We start from the raw sequence: 6919 nt of genomic DNA, 5'->3' as shown, positions 1-6919 counted from the left end.
CCAGCAGGGAATTAAACCAGCAGATTCTAGCTCAGCATGAATTCTGTGGGGTTTGTTCAGCTCTTGCGAATGGAAGCTACGATTATTCCTGAACACACCAAAGGAATAACCAAAGGGAAAAATTTCCTAAGGTAAGGAATATGTTCATACACACACACACACACACACACACAGATAAAATACAAATTTAGAAAACTGAAGGTAATTCAGTTTGACAGAGATGAATAATAGGAGTGTCATTGTATTGCACATATGGAGTGAATATAACAAGAAATGGAAACCTGAAAGTATTGACTTCAGCTCATAGAAAATATATTGAGCTTTTCTTAGTGAAATGTCAACAGGCTCCTGCATTGTGTTATACTGAAATAACTTTCATGGTATGCGAAATTGCTAATAACAATGTTATACTAATTTTTTTTAATATTTTTTTTTAAATGCTAAAAGGATTTTTATGGTAGACTTTACCATACTTTTGCAGTGAATAAGTAATACTGTTTCACAAAGGATGAAATACATAGAGAATCACAGGATCATTTAGGTAGGAAAAGACCTTTAACATCGTTGAACTCGACTGAAAAGCTAACACTGCAAATCCCACCACTAAAACCCATCCCTAACCACTACATATACACATAAGAAGGCCACTTTCCTCCATTTTCCAAAAGATGAATTTAAAATTTGGGACTTCTAACCTTGTACTGCAAAACAGAATCATCTTTCCTAAATGAGATATAAAATACATAATCTTTATTATATGTTTGATTAAATTCCTGTTAAAGTCTCCTAAAGTAACCTCTGTTTGAATGTCAGACAAACTTACTAACTGAAGTCAATCTATGTCGTAATTCAAAGTAAATGCATCTGACCAACTAATATGTCTTTACTGGCCAAGTTTTTAGTATTGTGGCACTGGTGTGTTTTGAAGCAAATTCTACGTTACTGGTAAGAGACTAGTCCTCTGCTTATACCATTTCAAATATAAAGTATCAGAAAATCTAACAAATCTTGACATAAGGAGAAATGTTCATGTTGCATTTTACCCTTTTAGTCCTTCAAATGTGATCATTCTAGTCTAAGAAGCAAGAAGCGTGATACCAAATTGAGTATTTCTATCTGCAACTGTAGATTCACTACCTTTGCTAAAATCATCTAAAATTACATTTTATATTTATTCCATTAGTTTTGTTCTCTGTCTGTCTAGGTAGCAAATTTCAGGATGGGGTTTTATCTATAAGCAATATTAACATTTAATTCATATTGAACTTCCTAATGCCTTCCATGCCCCTGCCTCCCATTCATTTTCCTTTCCCCAAAGCTACTTGCATGATTTCCTGATACCCTGAGATTTGTCAATGAAAATGGAAGTGCTGTGGGGACCTAGAGCTGGCATGTGCTATCTTTGTTTGCTAGAATACCTTCCATAGAGAGAGGACAGCAAGATACATTTTCTAGAGCAGCCTCACTGAAAATGATTGGAGGTTATCATGGGTGGGTGGATTGATGCTGTGCCCAACTGCTGTGGATGTCATGATGGGCACTTTTCTGTTCAGTTTATTATGGTTTGTTGGGTGGTTTTCGTAGCAAGTACCAAAAATTACGTACTTCTAAATTGCCAGGTCAAAGAACATAGGCATTTCTCTGACTTACATGAACAGCAGTGTGGAATGTGAGATTGATAATATACAAGTTCAAAGCTATATCTATCATTTCTACTTTTGTGTATGGAAAATGCCTAGCCTTGAGCATTTAATAATTTCTTTACAATAATATTTTAGCACAACCTTTTAAAATAGAATGTTTCAACCTTTACAGTTTGTCCTAGGAAGGAGAAACTGTTCTTAACTGAAGTGTATTGGAGACCATAAGTATTCAGAGATTTCTTTGCCAGATACACATTTGACAGCATTTCTGGAACTTATCACTTTCTCTCTTGCCTCTGTCCCCTCTTGCATCTGTGCTGTATTCTAGCCTAGGTTGCCATTAAGACCTCTCTTACTGCACTTTCAAATGCTATAGCTTCTTATTTGAATAATCTCTTGCTTCTTGCTAAACACGTTGCAGAAACACATAGACCAGACAAAAGAAGTACTCTTGCTTAAATATTTATATTGGAAAACTCCTTCGGGAAGTATTTCAGTTGAATGAGGTCTCTGTTGCATCCCCACATATTATGGAAGCTTAGTCCAAGCTAGAGTTTAAAATAAAAGTTTGCAGGGCAGAGAGTGTTTCTCAAAATATGTTTGTGCTGCTAGTCTACAATTCTGTTAAACATTAATTTTATGCTCTTTTAAGTTCAATGCATAGCTTTGTGTCACTTGTATGTGTTTTAAAGGAAAGTCTTGGGCCAAATTCCAGGAAGAACCAATCTCAAAGTTGGCTGACTTTTTGGTGTTGACACATTTGTCAAAGTTTTGAAAGATTTTTAAAACTACTGAAAGCAAGCAGTAAGAGAAGCAAACTCTGTATAGATGTACATATACTATGTATAGGCACATTCAGATTTTTTTTTTTAAAGTAATTGAATTAATGAGGTATTGATTTACTTTCATAGCTCAACTTACTAACTTGAACTGATGCTGATAGGTAATATGTGTGTCTGCTAAGTGATGCATATACATCTTTCAGGACTTAAAGATTCTTGAGTTTGTACGTCAACAATTAAAACACGATCCTCTTGCTCCTTTTAGTCAGTTCTACTTCAGTCTTGCAAATATAGATTCTCTGCTTACAGTTTTAAAAATCTAAGGGATTAATATACAAAATTACACAGCTGGGTGGAAAAAAGCCAAGAAAGTGAAAGTCAAACCAAGTGAAGTAATTTTTTCTAGTCACACATTTTACTTTCGTATTACTGTAATTTTTGCTTAGGCATGCCAGATTTTTCATCCTCTTATGTCGGTTCCTAACAGGAAGCTTCCATAACTAGATGTGGAAGAAGTGTTTCTTTAGAGAAAGAAAGGTAGCTAGAGCATAAACAGTATTCTGGTTGGTGTACCTTTTCCCCCTAAAGTCTTCAGTTTCTGACAGCAGTCACTAAAGCCTACTGCTGTTCATAAAGAGAAAAGAAGTCAAGATAATTGAGGGAGTCAAGAATTACCTAAGAATGGGATGAGAGGGGTGATAAAATACTTAATTAGCAAAAAAAAACCAAAAAAAGAGTAAAAAATAGGAGACTGAAGAACTAAAAGAAACCTGAATGGAATCTAAAATGATACTGCAGGAGCACGAAAAGCAGTAGTTACCATGTTGAGCTAGAAGGAGGTGGAGAATAGGTAATATTTTTCCTTTGCAAATATACATTTTTTGTGCTTTTGACACAACACTGGTCTTGCTTGTGGTGCTGGCAGCTTCTTTCTCTTTTGAACAGAAGTCACAGAGTACTCAGTATACTGATTCACTATTGAAAGGTCTTTGAAAGTGGAAATCCTTGTTAGTGTTTATTTTTCTAAACTGCTGGACTTGCAGACCGAGTAGAATATGGTTAGAGTCCCCTGGGAGCTGTGCATGGGCATAGTAAATGCCAATCGTCCTGGATGTTACCATCTGTTTACATTAAGACAAGCAATCAATTTTTAGATTGTCATAAACCAGAGAGAATTTTCTACTTACATAGAAAAATTCAATTTCCCTCAGTTTTTTTCCTCTTCCTCTTTTATAGCAGCATGAAACTACACAAAAATAAAGTTGGTAGCCTTGATGGAATAAAAATACTCTGGTTTAAACAATAAGAGCTTAAGATATGAAATAGTCATACATTTAAACTCCTGCTCTTAAATATGAGCAGAACTGATTTCACTGGCATCCAACATCAACTTACTGAAAACATTCAAATGGTGCAATTCAGATGTATTGTAGTCAATATGACTTTTGCATTAAAAACAATCCACACTTCTACACCGGCATCTGTAAGTCTCACTGTTGCTGAAATAAATGACTGAAGCCTCTTCTGAATCTAAGATTGAAACTTTTGGGTAGCCTTCTGTTTTTACACTTGCAGCTTTCAAAAGTAGTTTGGCATTGAGGATCACCTAGAAGCTGCTATAATTGCTACTTATTATTGCTATTTAGCCAGTAATAATGAGTGATCACACTCTTGTTCTTCCTTTAGTTGTGACTGTTCAATAGCCTCTATCTTCTGCTTGTTTTAGCACAGTAGTCTGTTAGAATAACACTGTGTTAGAATAAAATTTCTCAGTCTTTTAAGAACTCTAGTCTGTATTAGATTGTTATCTAATTAATTGGTGGTAGCTGACTGATCACGTGGCAATATGCATGTAAAGAGTAGAGAGCTAGAGAACAATGGAGTATATAAAGAGGCATTACCTGCAAAAATGCTAAATTTAATCCTGTCTCTATTTGATCTCTTCCATTCTTTCAAGTTCTGCTTGTGCCCTCCAGGAAAAAAAAAAAGAAATCATCATCTGTGGTCTTGGGGAGATGTCTAGCAAATTCACAGGTACAAATGCAATGAAAAGAAGTTGACTGAGACAAATATTTGTTGGAACAAACCCCTACCAGTTGGACAGCAATGATACACGGAGGAAAATCAAAAGTGAAAGTTATTGTGGAAGGTGCTAACAGATTTCAAATGTGTCACAGGTTCAGAGAAAGAATTTAAGGATTACCTTTTTGTCATATTGAGGAAATAAAAATACATGTACCACAATAATCTGAATCCCTTCATTTGAATGACTTGACAGAATGTACCATGTGATCCCTCAGCTGAACTAATTAAACAAAGCTTTCCACAAAGATTCTACAAGCAGTTTTTAATAAGGATCAGAAAATTACTTGTTGAAGGTGCCAACGTTTTTCATTTCAGAGAACAAAAATTTCTATTATACTACTTTGCTGAGATCTTAGAGATCAGTATCTTTTTCTCATGTATCTAGTCAAAGGTCACCTTATATCCTTCAAAATTTATTATTATGATTTCAAATTACTGTTAAATATGTCTGTTAACCATCTGTTCATTGTCCTTCTGACTGGCCAACTAAGAGATTCAAATATCCACTCTATATATTGTGTTGAATGTGTCTATTCATTGTGCCACAGCTGCGGCAGCTAACTGCAAAAATACATTGAAGCTTTTACCCATATTCTTGCTGAAGTGCACTCCTAGAAGAACTTCTGCTGAATATTTGAGATAAGATTTAAAGAAACAAAAGTATTGTCAGAAAAGAATAAGCCAAATAAAGCTTGAGGATAAATTATGTCAGTCACTGAGGTTGCAGAAGTCAGAAGAGGCTTTGGGTCAACTTTTAGGATTTTTCATCCTCGTTTAATTATAGATCTTTTTAGTTTTCTTTAAAGCATGTTGTATTTTATTTCACCACAAGGAGATAGGGAAATTACTTGCCTTCAATAGACAAACAGATAGGGAGATAGACGAAATCTTTTCATCAGTGCCTACTTAACTTTGTGGACTCCTCTGGCCGTGACCCAAGAGGCAGGTTCATCTCTGGGGAAGCCTGGAAAACCCCCTGCACTTACACCAAGACAGGTGTTTTCTCTGCCACTCTGTGATTCCAGAAAAGAGGTGTAGTTCAAGCTTGGCAGTGAGGAGCTGTATTTCTCAGATCAATGTCTCCAAAGAGCAAGAGAAGTCAAAAAAAAAAAATATATTTCTCTTGCTGTTTCCTTGAGAAAGGTGGAAAGTGCTCTGAAAGTTGGTTACATGCTAAATGCTGACCAAGTGAAGTATGAAAAGCAGACGGGTGGCACTGGCAAGAGAGCTAAACTCCAAGCCCTAGCAACACTGCTGAATTCTGGCTGACCCCTGCAGATGGGAAAATAATCGCCTTCTCTTAGAATATAAGAACAAAGGTGCTCTCAGAAAAGAAATCAGGGGAAGAAATGTAATGTTCCCTGTGCTGCAAAATAAGGAGAGTAAAATTCATCAAGGAGCACTACAGATTTTGCACAATGTAAGAGAGTAAGCCGGCTCCAAAGGTCTGTGGGGCAACAGCGTGGCACACAGTGGATTGCTGGGCATTGCCTCACTGTTTGTGCTCAGCTCCTGAGAGAGCTGTACATGCAGCAGAGCAGGGATCTGTGCAGTCAGAGGTACTGGTTTATTAGGTACATTGGTAGTAGAACTCAACTTGTAGGTTTATCCTAGATGTTTTCTTGAAAACAACTCCAGACAGAAGTCTCCAGATGCCCATGCCAAGAGCAGACACATATTTTATAGGGGTGTTTTTGCATTAGTCACATGGCAGAAATCAACTTTTCCTGGCTATCTACAGAGATGCTCTACAGTTTGGCAGACCACCATGGGCTGGTACAGACATGAGCAGCCTGTAAGTGCCAAACTGAGGAAACCTCAGAGAGAAACCTGTCACACACCAAGTGAAGCTGGCTTTCCTTGGGTGTTTTTCTCAGACATTCACAGATATATTGTTTTCACTGGGTTGAAAACGTATATTCTGAAAATATCTGTGTTTTCATTTGGGCTTAATCAGATACAGCGGCTTTAGCAGCTGTAAAGTTGGGAAGGCGAACACTAGTTACCTGTTCTTTTCTTTTTTCTTCAAAAGGCAAGCCGAGGAGCAGTTTCAAACCCCGGTAGGAAGTGTTTGTGCACAGTTAGCGTAACTGCAGAAAGCAGCTGTCCTCCCACCGCCGTGGAAGAGGCGCTTGCTACTCTCTCATGGCCTGAAGTTTAACTAAGAGCTGCCCAAATAAAACCGCTGTCGGCGCATTGCTTCCCCCTGAGCCCCTTGTCCTTGCGTGTCCCTGCAGCAGCGAGAGCGGGATCCGACGGGACCTGTCCCAGTGGTTGCTCTGGAGCCTCGAGCGGGAGCCAGAAATTTGTGGTCTGGTTTGTGTCTAACAACTCTCACCGGACGCGCTGTCCTGGCATCCCCGGGGCACGCTGGGGAGCAGGTAGGGGCAGGCAACAAACAGTTAACTT

This window comes from Corvus cornix, chromosome 2, assembly GCF_000738735.6.
Source record: "Corvus cornix cornix isolate S_Up_H32 chromosome 2, ASM73873v5, whole genome shotgun sequence".
NCBI classification, from domain to species: domain Eukaryota; kingdom Metazoa; phylum Chordata; class Aves; order Passeriformes; family Corvidae; genus Corvus; species Corvus cornix.
The sequence above is the reverse complement of the archived record's forward strand: the minus strand, read 5'-3'. Positions refer to the sequence as shown.